Source organism: Thalassophryne amazonica, chromosome 3 (assembly GCF_902500255.1).
Source record: "Thalassophryne amazonica chromosome 3, fThaAma1.1, whole genome shotgun sequence".
Taxonomy (NCBI): domain Eukaryota; kingdom Metazoa; phylum Chordata; class Actinopteri; order Batrachoidiformes; family Batrachoididae; genus Thalassophryne; species Thalassophryne amazonica.
The window spans coordinates 79,855,600-79,874,132 of NC_047105.1; the positions used below are offsets into that span (position 1 = coordinate 79,855,600).

The 18,533-nt window shown below is 41.7% G+C and overlaps 1 protein-coding gene across 4 annotated transcripts in view; it reads left to right on the forward strand.

The window, feature by feature from the left end:
* Positions 1-18,533, forward strand: part of foxp4 (forkhead box P4) — a 271,351-nt gene that overhangs the window by 132,373 nt on the left and 120,445 nt on the right. The window lies entirely within an intron of this gene.

Consider the following 18,533-nt stretch of genomic DNA (forward strand, 5'->3'; position numbering starts at 1 on the left):
ATTTCTGTATTTATTTTATTGTGACAACCGAATGGAGATGACAAAACCTGGTTGCAGCACGGGCGAATTAAGGGAATTACGGAACTACAGTTGTTATTATCAATTCCATTGTCTAAAACGATCACACCACATGAAGTTAAGCTCAGCGCTGCTCTGGCTCCAGGCTCGAAGTCTGGAGAAAAAGGCGAGCAGCGCTTTCCTTCCTGTCAGCGCTGTGACCACAGATCGTGCTCCATAACAATCCTGCAACAGCGGGATTTGTATTGATTATTATGTAGTATAATCAAGAAAGTGTTATTTATGTAACATATGCATTGATTTGTATGATGGCACTGTTTATCATGTTGATCATCTTCATTTTTATGTGGATTCCAGCGCTGGTTCATTTTGGTGTATAATTTACACCACCTCTCGACTTGGTGTATATTTTCAGCGCAGCGTACGCCAACGACCACATTGATAAATGCCAAGTAGCGCAGCCGTTTTGGCGTACACCCCATATACGCTCAAATATCGTCGTACGCAACGTTGATACATGAGGCCCATTGTGCCATTATACAAATCAATGCATATGTTACATAAATAACACTTTCCTGATTATACTATATAATAATCAATACAAATCCCGCCTTTGCGGGAGTGTTATGGAGCATGATCCGTGGTCACAGCACTGACAGGAAGGAAAGCGCTGCTCGCCTTTTTCTCCAGACTTCGAGCCTGGAGCCAGAGCAGCGCTGAGCTTAACTTCATGTGGTGTGATCGTTTTAGACAGTGAAATTGATAATAACAACTGTAGTTTCGTCATTCCCTTAATTCGCCCGTACTGCAGCCAGGTTTTGTCGTCTCCATTCGGTTGTCACAATAAAATAAATACAGAAATACACTTAAAAAATAAAGAAATCTGACAGATTAGGCGTGTCTTATTAATTGAGCGAGCAAATATCCACATGTCAAGAATTATTGACATGTGAAAAGAGAATACAGTGGTCCCTCGCTATAACGCCGTTCACCTGTCGTGGCCTCGGAGTCTCGCGGAGTATTTAGTCCAATTTTGCATGCTTTCTTTTTTTTACAGTGTTCTGTGTTCTGCGTATCTGTTTATAAGAATCTTGTTGCCCAGAAGAGAAAAGGGCACCAACAACTACTCATAACTGTGTTTGTCACACGGACACACACACCTGCTGCAGCCAGGTGTGAGTGGGAAAAGGCGCAGCGCCAGGACGCAGAGGAGCGATCTGTGAAATACTGGTCAGTCACTATTAATAATTTCTTATGTGTCCGACCTCCTTCGTTGATCGTTAAAATTAATTCGTTAGTTCTAAATGCCATCATAATTATTTATAGGAAAACGTTCTATTTTTATTTCTCAAACAAATGTTTGGGCCTGAAAACAGTTTGGTATTATTTTCCTACTAAGGTTTGAACTTTGAGAGTGTTTACAGACGAGAGAAAAGTGAGAAAATGTTCATGCCTGATTGAGAAAGTGTATAAACTGTGTAGTGAGGGGTTTTACAGCCTTAAAACGTCTATAATAATTGTAAAAAATAACGCTGACTACGTCGCGGTTTTGCGTATTTCGGGCTATTTTTTAGAACGTAACTCCAGCGATTAATGAGGGACCACTGTAACACTTTATTGATTGTATACTACAAAACAATTGATACGACAGCCGCTTTTGACGCTCTATTGGCACGCGTTGTGATTGGTGGAGTTCTTTTTCATTGCCGTCTTCCCGACTTCCATGTCGTAAAATGAGGGTGTGTCTGAAGCGGAGTCTGAATATTTATGGGCGTGTTTATTATAATTACGATCGTTTACACCCGCCGCATTTATCAAGATCACGTCAGGCGTACGCCAGAAATGGGCAGGTGCGCACTGCTTGATACATGTCACGGTGACTTTGGTGTATTTCAAGTTTACGCCATAAATTTACGCCTTAAGTGCGCAACATTGATGCATGAGGCCCAATGTGTGTGGCTTTTTGCAAAGCCACACACATTTGGTTAGGGTTGGGGGGGGGGTTTGGTTAGTAAAAGTGAGATAAAAAAATACCCTGTCATGAAAATGTGACTCATTTTGTGCCAGGAGCACAAAAAAACCCCAAAAACAATTGTGAGACTGGGTGGATCCAACCCTAACATGAAGCTGTAAAAGGTAATGAAATAATTTCACACAATATGACTCCTTTAGTTAAGTCAACACTATCAATCAATCCACCTGCATATAACAGTTTACGTCCACACTTTATTAATTTGATGTAATGTATGTGGAATTTAGCGGCCTGTCCAGGGTGTACCCTGCCTCCAGCCCCCTCTCTTGACCCTTAACTGGAATAAGCAGGTTTTCAAAATGAATGAATGGATGGTATCTGGAATTTGTAAATGCATGGAAGATTCAGGTCTACATCTATTTCTTAACGAATGAGTGAGACTTGGCAAATTGAATGAAATTGAATTATTCCAAGTCTAACATTTAGAATCATGGAAAAGGCTGAGTGGTCTTGGGAGAGCGGGAGAGCATGTGGAGGGAACTGAAATTTCCTGATGCCATTTAATGTGAGAGTTTGGTGCTGATGTGTCGGGACAGATGGGATTCTCGTCTCATCAATGACATTAATGGCAGAGTAGTGTATGAAGTCAGCTGCATGTAAATGTTGCCAAACGTCATGTGTGTCGTATACTGCCTTCCACTATCGTCCCACTTTCTCTCTCACATCCACACACTCACTCCATCTCTGTCTTGTTTGTCGGTGCTTGGCCTGACGAGCAACTCTGTTGTCTCCAGGGCATTCAGACTACATCTCTGTTGTCTAGGATGTCAGCTCACATGCAACGACCCCCCCCCCCCCCCCCCCACACACACACACACAACACCAGAAAAAAACAGACACCATTCATAGTAATATCTATGCCACCTGTTATATGTGTATGCATGTCCACATTTAGGACCATTTTTTGAATCAACAAGTAACTGAGTGAAAACATTTAATGTGGGCGTTTCTCAAGGTACTGGTGAGCAACTGTGGAACGCCATCGAGGCTGACATCAGGCACAAAATGGCCGTCCTCAGGTTGTTTCCTGCAGGGCGCTCTCACACATGCAAATGAGCCCCAGTCAATAATGACATCTTTAGGAGCTTGATAATTTGATTTTTTTTTTCCCCCTTCCCTCTGAGGGAGAATGACATAGCCAGACAGGGATTGCACCAAGACTTTTTTTTATGTCGACTTTTCTGGAGAAACCTTGGTCTAGGCAGACCCCCCCCCCCCCCACTGCCTCCAACACACCCTTTCCTCATCATTTTTTCCTCTTCATTCACTTTCTTTATTTATAATAGAGGGGAGGATCTGAGCTGAGAGCAAAAGAAATTCAGAGATTGTATCTGCTTTTTGATTGGTTGTTCTGAGATGGTCTCTGTATTTAGCTGGCTGCATGAAATGATATCAGTCCAATCTGTGTGCGTGTGTGTGTGTGTGAGAGAGAGAGAGAGAGAGTGCATGTGCATGCATGCGTACGTGCATGCGTGTGTTGCACTGTCAGATGTTCACATTCAAGGAAAACTTGACTAAAGCTCAAATACACAGATGAGTAATTGCAGGAGAACTTGACTGTGCAGCAAAACTGACGATACAGTTGATGAAAACACGTTTTAATATGACACTAGAAATTAATGCGTGACACACACACGCACACACTATATTTAAAGTTGCCAGAAAGTTGCTAGAAAAAATTTTTATCTTCCTTTTACATTCAAATATCAATGGGGCCTTCTCGGAAAGTAGCGTAGAATAGTACAAGTCTTATTGCTTGTTTCAAAACTAATGCAAACTCTAAACCCAGCACAGTGCCTACATTCTTTACATATCTCATTTACTTACTTTTGTCTATGCAGCCGTGGTTGTATTGTCTGAAAATGATGTGTTGTCATACACAGTATTGGTGCATCCCTATGTTTTGGCAGCAGAAAATGATTGTAGACCAAAAAAAAATGGGTCTATTATTTTTATGGCATAATATTCAGATACATTTTACATAGCCAGGATCACAACTCTCTGCTTGTAAACACAATTAATTGGTGTTGAAAATAAGGCTTCAGCAAAATAAAGGTCAACACGAATGAAAAAATTCAAATCCTTACTGCATCACTGCTTCATCCCAGGGAGCTTTGGTGGCTGCCCTCTGCTGGTATACTTTGACATGTTGGCACAGACCCGTAAACGTACCAGAAAATCTTATTTTGGTCTGCTGTCTAAATAGCACTGTGTGAGTTGCCAGCACACCATGTGTCTTAATGGTGATCATAGATGATACTAAAGGATTATCAGACCGAGGTGTTGACAGTATGCAAAAAACACAGAGGTCTGATATTTCCGTACAGACCGAGCAAGCGAGGTTAATAATTTGTTTATTATATGGCTATTATACATATAAACACACAAACGTACGGTATCACCCAAATATGAAAGCTGCTGATGGTGTTGGGCTCGTAGTCCTGTAGACCTGTTCACTTTCTTCACCTCCATGAAGAACTTGCTTAACAGGTGGTCAAGGTCACTAGCTGGCAAGCTTTCAATCTCTGTGTTTTTTCTGATGCTGTTTAGATATTTATGGAATATGTTTATGTCCGACTTGGTTTTTTAATCGTGTTTTAAGCTTTCTCGTTTGTAAGAAAGTTTTCAATCTGTTCTTGACTGTTCGGAGCTCTGTTTTCATCTTGTTGCATTTCATTTTGCACACCCACTTCAAGCTTGTTTGCTGTTAATTCCTCCATTTTGCTGTGTTTAGTTTTGTTTTATTTTACCCGGTGAAAATTGTAAACAAATTCGCAAATCTGATACCCAATCCGGACCAATTTTCATGGTAATGGTCTGATATGGAAAAATATCAGTCCGGAAATCAGCCAATCAGGGCGCATGTAGCCATATAATGAACTAGTTTATTTCATGTTATGTCCAAAACACACCCGTGAAATAATAATTACATTAGTAGTTGATATAACCACTGGGCCAAGGGATTACTTTGGGCAATATTTGTCAATCACTACAATATGGAGTTGCATTCACAAATGAAACTTGAACATTTTCTGTCCAAAAAAGCATTATGTTAACCTTGTCCAGAAGCTGCAGTGGCTTCTTGGGATATCTGGATTGGACCATCACACAGTGGCAGTGTGTATTGTTTCCAGATGAATCAGTATTCCAGATCTTTTTGGGAAGGAATGGATGCTGTGCACTCTGGACCAAACATGAAAAAGCCTTTCCAGACGATAATCAGCAACAAGTCAAGCAACAAGCAACAGGTATGGGGTTGTGTTTAAAATTTTCTAGAAAAAATGAATATATCATGATATATACCATTACCATTTGTGCATTAGATGTACCATGATATCATTTTTACGCCTGCCTTTTAGTGTCTCCTTGGACATTGCCGTCAGAGGTGTATCTGTGTGCAACAAAAGTGTTGAGGCATTCACACATCTTCACAATGGCATTCATTGTTCTGGGTCCTTAGCCTTTAAGATCTGTATGTTATGGTTGACCCTGGACTTGACAGATAGGGTGCAGAATGCAGACACAACCTGAAGACAGAACTATTTTTACAGTTTATTTAGGTGAGATGTAGACAGGCTCGGCTGGAATGGTCCAGCAGTGGAGGACAAGAACAGCTGCGCAGGGCAGGCAGAGGAGTAAAATATGAGTGAATCAAACAGGCAGCTGAAGTCTGAAGCAAGGCTGATGGCAACTAGGAATCCAGTGGCTCAGGCATGGAGGATCTGAGGCACAGCGAAAATAGGTAAACAGAATTCATGTTAAATAATACCAAAAATACAAGCCTTGCATTGTGAGTTAGTGTCTGCTTTGACATTTCAGCCACGTGGCTTGTCTCTTAAGGAAAGCAGCGGCTGGAGAAGCCCATGGGGACACCCACGCTTCACCTGGCTGTGGCAGATAGAGGGTTACTTTTGAGAGGTGGGAATGCAACAGTTTCATGCCTGGGTGATTGCCATTCAGGAACCAGAGCTTGTGTCATGGTTGACACGCAACACCAACGTATGCCTCCAGACTTCAGTCTTGACGCCATCTGCCTCTAATTGAGCTATTTAAAAAAAAATCCTGGAAGCCAGAAACATACTTTTGCTTGTCCTTTAAACAAGGCAGGTGGTTGAATGAAACAGGTGTAACTTGCCACTGAAATCAGAAAGTGTAGTAGAGCATGCTTAGTCAGTCTTTCCTGGATATATAGTAATGACACATGTTGTCTCTGTCTCAGTGATTTTGCCTTCAATGTGTCCTTTCTAGCACATAATGTCTCTGTGTGGGTATTGAACACAAGTGCCACAGTTACCATAATTGGTAGTGCCATGAGTGTGACTGAGAGAATGTGGGGGCACCCAGTTGGCAGACAAAGTGGCAATTGGCGGATTACCAAGCATGATACATAGCACGCGTTCATGACCTGCCACACGTTCTCTACAATGAACACATTTGGCACGCGCCCATGTGCTTGCTGGGCACAAGCAGACGTATATACACCCACTTGGCATATGCACGGTTGGCACACTTAACACAGTGCCACTTGGCATGCACACACACAGATTAGCACACATGCTTGGCTTTGGCCCATATGTATGTAATTGAATAGCGCATCGCCCTGTTTTCATGTATTATTGAGAAGCTTGTTTAATTAGGAAAAAATGAAAAGACTCATTAGAGGTATGTTAATTAGCTGATTTTGGCTGTCTGAGGAGGGCTGGCACCAGCACAGTGGGATGGAAGGAGAGAGGAGAGTCGAAAGAAAGAAACCCACTCATATCATTGTGGTTTCATTAGTTTTATATTTTTCTTTATATTTGTAGATTGTTTTCCACTGGCACAAACTGTCACATTAACTACTAAATAGAAAAGATTGTGCTGCTTGAAGTCTTTTAACTAATCAAGAAAAGTATGTCTGAAGATGAGAGTTTGCCCCCCCAGAGTCGGCGTTTCTCTCATTCTCTTTTATTTCCAAGTGTTTTTCCAAAGCTCTCCTTTTGTCCACTCAATGAAAGTCCTTAGTTGGCAGTTTCTCTTATTTGATGCCGAGGGAATTGGGGGATGCTGGGGGTGCACGGAGTCCTGACAGTTTGTGAAGGGTGAACAGGAGGAGTTTGGGCAGCTAGTGAAATGGCTTTGGCTCTGGGCAGAAGGGTGGACAGCGGGGTGGAGAGGAGGGTTTGGGTCTAGCCACTGAACTGTGAAACTCTTATTTTGTGATTTGAAACATGAGTGAAATCAGTAATGAAATATGGTCGATAACGGCCTCTCACACTTCCCAATGAAGTGCTCGGAGAGTGTGCATGTCTGTGTGTGTGTTTCTGGAAACGTGTTGTCATTTTTATTCTGAAGCACTGGGGCGTTAGATGGCTGAGGGAACGAGAAGGGAGGGAGGAGTGGAGGGGAAGGTGAAAGAGGAGTGGGGGGGATTTTCCACTTGAACTTGCTGGTCTTTCACTGTCCTTTCTGAAGTTTTTTTTTTCATTTGTCTGAACCTTGTCAGGGAGAGCTATGTGCATTATGTGCATCCGCATGTGTATACTATTATTGTGTGTGTGTGTGTGTCCGTGTGTCCATGGCGTCTGTCAGAGAGGTCCCTGCAGAGTGCAGAACAAGTCCCAGCTCACCATCAAAAGGCCTGAGAGCCCAAAGCCCTGTTCTTAGCTGCACACTTCTCTTTTCAATACGCCTTCATTCAGCTGTCCTTACATTCATGCATTATCCAGTGACAACCACCATCCTTCACATTTAACAACTAAACTCACACCTGTGTATAATACGTACAATGCATCAAGTAAATTCAACTTGAAATTACACAACATGATGAAATTGTCAGTTTTGTTTTGTTTCATTTGCTTAAAACGACCTTGTTTCTGCTTAAAACTGACTTTAGAATGATTTAAGAGGTTTTATTTTGTCATCTGATGGTTAAAAATCACATTATTCCCTTTGATCGCTTTGGGTGAAGAGACTCTCTTAGACGAGCGGCTGAGCTCCGAAATGACACATACGCAGTGGAGGCAGGGCACACCAATATTTAGGGGTTGACTTTTCAGTCTGCGACACTGGCATAGAGCCACATTTTCATTTGGCAGAACTTATACACCGGATGCTCTCCCTGACACAACTCAACACGTTCAAAGTCAATGGGGCACAGATGGCCTTAAACTGGGGGCATTGTCAAAGAGACAAAACTGTACTAACCACTTCCATCACCATGCTCCCCTCCAGTTCTACAACAAATATACTATCTGGTATCATCTAATATGTATATGTCACGGACATGCTCTTCAGCATCTCACCATGTCATTTACTTTTTTTCAGCAAATGCTTCTGGAGAGCATTAGCATGACTAAAAATCTTCGCCCCCAGAGCTCCCAACTATGGTCCTCTTACCCCCCTGCCACTTTAAGCATTTTCATTATTGCATTCTCACATGCCTGGAAAAAGTCTTCACCATCTCATTTACGTCCATCACACTTTATTTTCAGTAAATATGCTGGGAGCATAAGCATGGCAAAAATCTTATGCGTCTGGGGGTTTTGCCCCCCAGACTCCTCCACTGCGGCCCTCTTAACCCCCTGCCACTTTAAGCATTTTCTTTACTTGCATTCGCACATGCCTGGAAAAAGTATCTCATTTAGGTCCGTTACACTTTATTTTCAGTAAATATGCTGGGAGCATAAAGGCTGTAGTTGGGGTAGATTTTTGCCATGCTTAAGGTGCCCTGACACTTGCACGACTTTGATCCACACACTTGCACGCACTCTGCCATGCACGAGAGTAAAGTCGTCTCAAACTCATTGTAAACCGAAAATTTTGAAATGTTCAAAATCTCCATCACCCATTAATTACATGAACTTCACGTGAACATTACGCAAACAATTCAAAAACACTGCGTATGAGTGCGAGTGATCGCGTCAGCGCACTGCATTAGAGCACAGCTCATCTGAATAATTATACAGAGATGTTAAAATTAATTATTATTAATTAATTATTAAAAATTATTAAAATCATAAACATAGTTTTACATCTGCTCACACGAAGGGATTAGCATGCAACTGTTTTACCAAGCTATTACAATACAAACATGACAAATAATTACCTTTTTAGATGGTTTCAAAAGCTTTCTCCACCTCATTCAGCGCACGAGAGAGGAAAGAAAAAAAGTTGCTGCTGGAGCGGTCCTCTGTGATTCTGGAAGTGATTAAAGGCGTTTTTAACAGCCAACTCTGTGAAAAAATGATTAAGCCGCTAAAAATTCATTATTTATTTCATATACGCAGCATCCAGCGCACAATGCGGGGCATAGAGTGGAACAAAGCACGGCATCCAGCTGGGAACACAGCGGGTGGGATCGGACGAAGTGCGTGCAAGTGCGCAGATCAAAGTCGTGCAAGTGTCAGGGCACCTTAAGCATGGCAAAAATCTATCCCAACTACAGCTCTCTTACTTGCCAACATTTTAAACATTTCCTTTATTTGCATCTTACATGCCTGAAAAAGAGTCCTCACCAAGTAAGTCCATCACACTTTATTTTCAGTAAATACTTCTGAGGAGCACATGCATGGCTAAAAATCTAACCCTAATCCCCCCAACTACACCTCTCTTAACCCCCTGCCACTTTTTTATGTTGATGTAAACTTTTCAAGCTACTTTACAGTAGGGCTGCACAATATGGCCAAATTAGCTGAACTTTCAGGTGTTCTTTTTAAGAAAAACCTCCTCTACACCACTCCACCAGGAAGCTGTATTTTATATTTTTAATTAAATTTATACCAAGTTGTAGAGATTTGCTATTATTTTGAGTTTTTAGGAAGATAATTTTAGACATTAGAAAATGGCTGTTTACTCACCAATATAACTAGGAATCTGTGGTTCAGACGATGTGTTCAGATTCAAAACTGGCTCAAACATTTTTCTTCTACTATGGGGGATTAGAACTTTTTGTGGAACACAACACCAACTACTGTACAGGAGGGGCCTAGCAGTCAATATATGTCACCAATTTCAAAATGGGTCTTTTCAACCAGATCTGTGGTGCCGTGACCTGTCAATCATCCAGGTGGCACCTGGGGTGTCCAGTTAGAGTTCAGGGAAGTGCAACCCAGCTACACCCAAGTGTTCAACATTTGGCATTTCCTGTTTCACTGTGGACTCAAAATTTGACATTTTCTGTTTCATAGTGAACTTGCCACTGAGTTCCTGCGAGATTCCACAAGATCTCATCTGTCAATCCAGGAAGTGTCGATCTAGGAAGTGATCAACATTTGACATTTCCTGTCTCACTGTGGACTCTAAATTTGGCACTTCCTGTTTGGGACTTCCTGGACCATGAGCGATCTTCGTTGCTGCCCGTTGCTTCGCTCGTATTACGCTTAGTAAAGGACAGATGTTATTTTGTCACTGACATTTCTTAATCGGATTGTGAAAAAGATAATTGAAAAAATTACATATAGATTTTATTTCAAGGAAAAGTTGACTCATTTTAGGGAGTGTTCTGATCTGGTTATTCAGTTGCTTTTAATACGTATGTAACATAGCGATTTAGTGTTTTTAGCATCATATTGAGCAATTCCTCTTTGCAGAATCAGCCTGTATCATAATTTATATCAAGATATGTAATCTAATGTACATACAAGACGTGGATCTGTTCTTTCAGTACATGACATGAGATATTCAGAGCAGGTGGGTTTGGTGGATAGGAGTTGGACTACCAATATACTACATACTATGGTGTGACTACAGTTTGTGCCTCAAGCCCCCTGTCTGTGTCCTTGGACAAGACACTTCATCTGCATTCTCTCAGTCCATCGAGCTGTAAATGGGTACCTGCTTTAAGTGGGGGGAAGTAACTTGCGATGGACTAGCATGCTTAGGCTGCACACTTTCAATTTAAGCCCCTTTCAGACCGGGCCTGCATAGAGTTGCGTTGTGCTACGTATCTATTACACAGGAATGACTGCTTATGTTGCACTCAGGGGGGAAGCTTTGGCCCACCCCTTCTTCTTCTGTGGTTTTTAAGCGTCACTGCCAGCAAAGTTCAGCAGAGTCCAGCGGGATGAATAAAATCTAGCAATGCAGGTATGTACTGATAAAAACCCTAAAAGGATTTGTTGCCGGACTGGCGCAGGGTAGCGTACAATTGCGGAGGCATGGTGTACAGTAGCGCAGTATTGCGTAGATTTACATACAGTAACAGAGTGTTGCATATAGCAGGGGTGGTGGCCAAGTGGTTAATGCGCTTGGTTTCAGTTCAGAAGGCTCCGGGTTCAAATCCCACCCCTGCCACATTTCTCCATGTAATGTGGAGTTGCGTTAGGAAGGGCATCCGGTGTAAAACCTGTGCCAATTCAACATGCAGATCCACCTTGGATTTGCTGTGGCGACTCCGAGTGCAAACAAGGGAGCAGCCGAAGGGACTTACTAACAGAGTGTTGCATATACTTGCATAGAGCACTGCGTCCAGTGCTCTACAACTAATGTCCATGAAAAAAATGAAATGTGTTTAATTCTTTGCGTCCATTTCGCAGACCCCTTTGTGTCCCTCAGCTTATTGTCACATTGGCCTGCATAAGCTCGGTGTAATCGGTACGCCATATTACGCAACTCTGCGTTGGCCCGGTGTGAAGGGGCTTTAATTTTAAAATAATTGTGATGGAAAAGCTAATAAGACATAGCTGAAATGTTGCAATAAAATTTAGATCTCGCCCTGACACGTGCATCTTTTCTGGGACATTTTTAAATTATGTTTATTAAAGGCACAAACATCACTCAGCAGTTAGTCATTCTTTTCTGTTTGAATGCAGGTGAGGGTATAAACATCTTCAAACCCACCTGGTTTCACTCATCATTGGCTCCCCAGAGTAATGTGGCCCCTGGCTCTGCTGCAGATTAGTTAGAGGAGAGGTGCTTACCATGTGCAATGGGGCCCTTTTTTACTATCAATGGAGGCCTGGGCTTGATTTCTAAACAATGCTCACAGCACAGTAGGCATCCCCTCTTTTTCTTTCAGGGAAACTTTTTTCTCCTTAGCTCTTCTGCTTCTCTTCTTTCTTCCCTTCTGTCTCTCTCCATGTATCTGACCAGTGTTCTCTTCTTTTTCATTGACAAAGGCAAGCGGTTTACCTGCAGGGACCAAAAGAAGAAAGTTTTGATAGTGGTGATAGGCGAGGAATAAATAAATTAACATGAATAAGGTGAATTCTTCCTGGATCAAATGCACCAAGAAGGAGCACGGTGCAGTTAATATGCATTTGTCTGCTTTGAACACGTGTTGGACGTAGTCAGATCAGAGTGGTCAATGATGATAAAACCCATGTTTCCTTTCACATCAGCTTGTCCTGACTCCACAAATTGCCTGTCACAAATACCTGCCTGTCATAAATACCTGCCACAAATACCTATGGTGCATCCAGAAAGTACACACAGCATTTCAAGAAAAAGTGCAGCACTGTGAATACTTTCTGGATGCACTGTAAAATAATAACTTCAAATTTGTTGAGAGATGCCAACATGGCCCCAAAAGATAAGGTTCACTGGTCCTCAGCTGTATCTGTTGGAATGCAGATTTCAGCCTGAACTATGTAGCAATGTATATTATTTTTTACAGATGTTTTGTGGATCCACTCAATCAGGGACTTAGTGACTCCAGTAATTTTGTGCATGCCCTACTAATCACAGGGAATAATAATATATTATTTTTGCAGTGCTGTAAAATACTAACAACCACCAAAGAGCGGAACAGGTGTTTGTATGTGAAGAAAGGACATTTGTACTCTGCTATGACATCTATATAATTACAATGTGTACTGAATGTACAATTAGGGGATGAGTTAGGAAAATGGAAGTGCACTCAAACTCACCTCTACTGTAGTTCCGCTAAACCACTGTGTCTCAGGTTCCTTCACTGCTATGACTAAGGTGGAGCAAGGCCTTTAATCCTCAGTGGTTCCAGTGGCGCTACTCACTGGCCAACATATCACACTATGGTTGTGCTTGGAAGCTTCGATATATGAATATGTGATTGTGAACCGGACCTACCTGAAAAAGAGAACGTTCTCAGGGCTACTTCCCTGAATCAATTCCCAGTGAACCATTTGTTGATAGGATCAACATAGGTTGACTGACCCGTGATGATGTTGTCAGAGCAGCTGCAGACACAATCACCATATCAGTCTGAAAGTTGTTTATATCTCGCTCGTCGCTGCATTCTATACAGCTGCAGAGCAGGATCATACATATGGATAAACGTATTTTTCCTATCAGTGCCTTTTGTGTGAAACATGTGAGAAATGTTCCTCTGAACACTGGTCATTGGCCAGGCTGAATGAAGAGAAAGCCATCAGCGTGTACCAATGGCAACACCAGAAAACACAGGCAGACAGATCAAAGAAAACCGTGAATATAAGTACGGATACATTTTCTTTCCCACAGGCTCACATGCTGCAGTTAGAGCAGAGGTCTCAAACTCGCATTTGGGGCCCTCTGTTGACATTGTTCTGACCTAAGACAGCCACATGGACACTGTACACTGACCAGAAACAAAAGTCTTGTTTTGGGGTTTTTGTGTGTATGCTACTTGACATTGGATTTCATGATGAGAATCACATTTTACTTTTCAAATGAGCCAAGGAATTCCTGCATTGAACCCTTTTTTTAAGTACCTCTGTGTTCTTGGAGAAGACATTTCATTTGCTTTGTCCCAGTCCACCCAGCAGTAAATGGGTATGGGCCTCAGCTGGGGAGTGACCTGTGATGGAGTGCCTTCCCGTCAGAGGAAAGCTGTGAATTCTAATTCTTTTTCATGCTACAGGTTCCTATATGTACAAGCCCAGTGGGCTGGTTTCTCTGTGCTCTCAACCACCCTTCGTTTTAACTTTTGAAATGGATGATTTGTACCAAGAGTGCTGTTGGTCCAAACATCTGTATGTTAAATTCAAGACAGTTATATCAGATTGAGGAGCACTGACTTCTCTTCATCTTGCTGCAAACAAATATGAATAATACATTTTGCATCACACGAGTCGCCATCACTCATGGTTTCAAACTGGATTAAATGCTTATACAGTGAAGCTAACTAAAAAGCTACCTGATTTCAAATCTGACTTTATATACAGCAAACAGAATGTAAAACTAACTGAGGATGAAGCCAACATAATATAAAGCTAACTGATGGATAGCTGAGTCTAAATTTGTCTCAATATGAAACAAGTAGAACACAAACCTAATTGAAGACAAAGCTAACATTCAGAGGATGTATTGTTCAAGTGCTGCATTCATCGACTGCGTACATCATAGTGCCGTGACCAGAAGACTCCGTGGAACCTGATTTACTTCTACAAAAAAAAACAGACAATAAAACAGGTGTATCTTTCATGGCCCAAACAGTCCCAAGAGTCAATGTGCATTTTTTTTTCCCCCACAGTGGTTGGTAAATTTTAAAAAATAAACAAAATGACAGTTTTAACCTCCATGTATAGACATAATATTTATAAGTATAAACAAGAGCAAACAGAGACTTCTGATGTCCGGCAATCCAGATCCGGATCACCTCCAAAATTCAGTGGCATCTTGCATGGCCTAATATGGATCTGTAGTGCAAATTTGGTGAGAATCCGTGAAGTAGTTTTCATGTAATCTTTCAAAGCCTATATAAAGTGAAACTTGATCCAGAATCTGGATCAGATCTCCTCCAACATTTAATGGAGTCTTCCATGGCCTAATATCTGTCTGTGGTGAAAATTTTATCAAATTCCGTGCAGTAGTTTTGACGTAATCTTGCTGACGTAATCGAAGCTCATGTATGTGCACATGCACATGCAGCCAGTTAAAACATAAATATTGTTTATGATTGATTGATTGATAGAGGTGCTGTATTGACCATGTACAAATTGTACGTAAGATAATAGTATCTTAATAATTAATGTAAATAACAATAAATGAACAATATATATATATATATATATATACACTCAACAAAAATATAAACGCAACACTTTTGGTTTTGCTCCCATTTTGTATGAGATGAACTCAAAGATCTAAAACATTTTCTATATGCACAAAAGACCTATTTCTTTCGAATACTGTTGACAGATCTGTCTTAATCTGTGATAGTGAGCACTTCTCCTTTGCTGAGATAATCCATCCCACCTCACAGGTGTGCCATATCAAGATGCTGATTAGACATCATGATTAGTGCACAGGTGTGCCTTAGACTGTCCACAATAAAAGGCCACTCTGAAAGGTGCAGTTTTGTTTTATTGGGGGGGGATACCAGTCAGTATCTGGTGTGACCACCATTTGCCTCATGCAGTGCAACACATCTCCTTTGCATAGAGTTGATCAGGTTGTCAGTTGTGGCCTGTCGAATGTTGGTCCACTCGTCTTCAATGGCTGTGCGAAGTTGCTGGATATTGGCAGGAACTGGTACACGCTGTCGTATACGCCGGTCCAGAGCATCCCAAACATGCTCAGTGGGTTACATGTCCAGTGAGTATGCCGGCCATGCAAGAACTGGGACATTTTCAGCTTCCAAGAATTGCGTACAGATCCTTGCAACATGGGGCCGTGCATTATCCTGCTGCAACATGAGGTGATGTTCTTGGATGTATGGCACAACAATGGGCCTCAGGATCTCGTCACGGTATCTCTGTGCATTCAAAATGGCATCAATAAAATGCACCTGTGTTCTTCATCCATAACAGATGCCTGCCCATACCATAACCCCACCGCCACCATGGGCCACTCGATCCACAACACTGACATCAGAAAACCGCTCACCCACACGACGGCACACACGCTGTCTGCCATCTGCCCTGGACAGTGTGAACCGGGATTCATCTGTGAAGAGAACACCTCTCCAACGTGCCAAACGCCAGCGAATGTGAGCATTTGCCCACTCAAGTCGGTTACAACGACGAACTGGCGTCAGGTCGAGACCCCGATGAGGACGACGAGCATGCAGATGAGCTTCCCTGAGACGGTTTCTGACAGTTTGTGCAGAAATTCTTTGGTTATGCAAACCGATTGTTTCAGCAGCTGTCCGAGTGGCTGGTCTCAGACGATCTTGGAGGTGAACATGCTGGATGTGAAGGTCCTGGGCTGGTGTGGTCTGCGGTTGTGAGGCTGGTTGGATGTACTGCCAAATTCTCTGAAATGCCTTTGGAGACGGCTTATGGTAGAGAAATGAACATTCAATACACGAGCAACAGCTCTGGTTGACATTCCTGCTGTCAGCATGCCAATTGCACGCTCCCTCAAATCTTGCGACATCTGTGGCATTGTGCTGTGTGATAAAAGTGCACCTTTTAGTGGCCTTTTATTGTGGACAGTCTAAGGCACACCTGTGCACTAATCATGGTGTCTAATCAGCATCTTGGTATGGCACACCTGTGAGGTGGGATGGATTATCTCAGCAAAGGAGAAGTGCTCTCTATCACAGATTTAGACTGGTTTGTGAACAATATTTGAGGGAAATGGTGATATTGTGTATGTGGAAAAAGATTTAGATCTTTGAGTTCATCTCATACAAAATGGGAGCAAAACCAAAAGTGTTGCGTTTATATTTTTGTTGAGTATATATATATATATATATATATATATATTTTTTTTTTTTTTTTTTTTTTTTCCCTGAGGAAAATAAGTATTAAAATAAGTATTGTCATGCTGGAAGACCCAGCCATGACCCATCTTCAATGCTGTTACTGAGGGAAGGAGATTGTTTGTCAAAATCTCGCAATACATGACCCCATCCATCCTCTCTTCAATACGGTGCAATTGTCCTGTCCCCTTTGCAGAAGAGCACCCCCAGAGTATGATGTTTCCACCCCCATGCTTCACGGTTGGGATGGTTTTCTTGGGGTTTTTCTCATCCTCTAAACATGGTAAGTGGAGTTGATTCCAAAAAGCTTTATTCTGGTCTCATCTGACCACATGACCTTCTCCCTTGCCTCCTCTGGATCATCCAGATGGTCACTGGTGAACTTCATATGTGGCCTGGACATGTGCTGGCTTGAGCAGGGGGACCTTGCTGCCCTGCAGGATTTTAAACCATGACAGCATCATGTGTTACTAATGTAGTCTTTGTGACTGTGGTCCCAGCTCTCTTCAGGTCATTGACCAGGTCCTCCTGTGTAGTTCTGAGCTTTCTCAGAATGATCCTTACCCCACAAAGTGAGATCTTGCATGGAATCCCAGACTGAGGGAGATTGACAGTCATCTTGTCTTTCTTCCACTTTCTAATAAATAATCATAACAGTTGTTGTCTTCTACCAAGCTGCTTGCCTGTTGTCCTGTAGTCCATTCCAGCCTTGTGCAGGTCTACAGTTTTGTCCCTGGTGTCCTTAGACAGCTCTTTGGTCTTGGCTATGGTGGGCAGGTTGGAGTGTGATTGATTGAGTGTGTGAACAGATGCCTTTTATACAGGTAACAAGTTCAAACAGGTGCAATTAATACAGGTAAAGAGTGCAGAATAAGAGGGCTTCTTTAAGAAAAATTAACAGGTCTCTAAGAGCCAGAATTCTTGCTGGTTGATAGGTGATCAAATACTTATTTGCAGCAGTAACATACAAATAAATTATAAAAAAAATTATACATTGTGATTTCCGGATTTTTTTTTTTTAGATTATGTCTCTCACAATGGACATGCACCCAAGATGAAAATTTCAGACCCCTCCATGATTTCTAAGTGGGAGAACTTGCAAAACCACAGGGTGTTCAAATACTTATTTTCCTCACTGTATATATATATATATATATATATATACACACACACACACAGTGGTGGGCACACTTCCGATAATCCGATAACAGATAATTATCGAAGATAATGTTTTCATTATCGGATTATCTTTTTAGATAACTTTAAAAACCATCATCGGACTAATTATCTTCCGATGAATTGCCGACCGATAACTTTTAGACCGATAACTTAGTAAACCAAGCTGAACAGTGAAAAGCATTTTTAAAAGTTAAAAGCAGTTGAGACCTACCTGTTAAAAGTTTCCTAATAAGTATATTGTTCTACCCTCTGCAAACAGAAGAGAGCTGTTTTCAGAAAAAACTACTCTATCCTCTGTAGGCAAAGGAGAACTGGTGACCCAAAAAAAAAAAAAAATTTCCTTTAACACCATACTGATATAACCGCAATATCACCCAAGTCATCCAGAGGCATACATTTTTAACTTATGGTTCAAATTTTAACCTGCTCATTTTGGACAAGTTATTTAAAATAGTCGTGTCTGAAGTTTTATAAAGTGAAAATATCAGATATATGTTTTCGTTTTAAAGTAATGTGCTAATTCTTAAGGTTTTGTGAGCACATGCTGTGCCTGGCAGCAATGCATTATGGGTAGCATAGGGTAATCTCAGACGTTCACGACAGGACAAATGCATTTCAGACACTCTGTTCAGGCTCCACGGACAACAGCATTAAACTCTAGTGCCTAAAACTCTCCTGAATATATTCTCTGGGTTTATAGACGTTATTGTATTTGCGTTT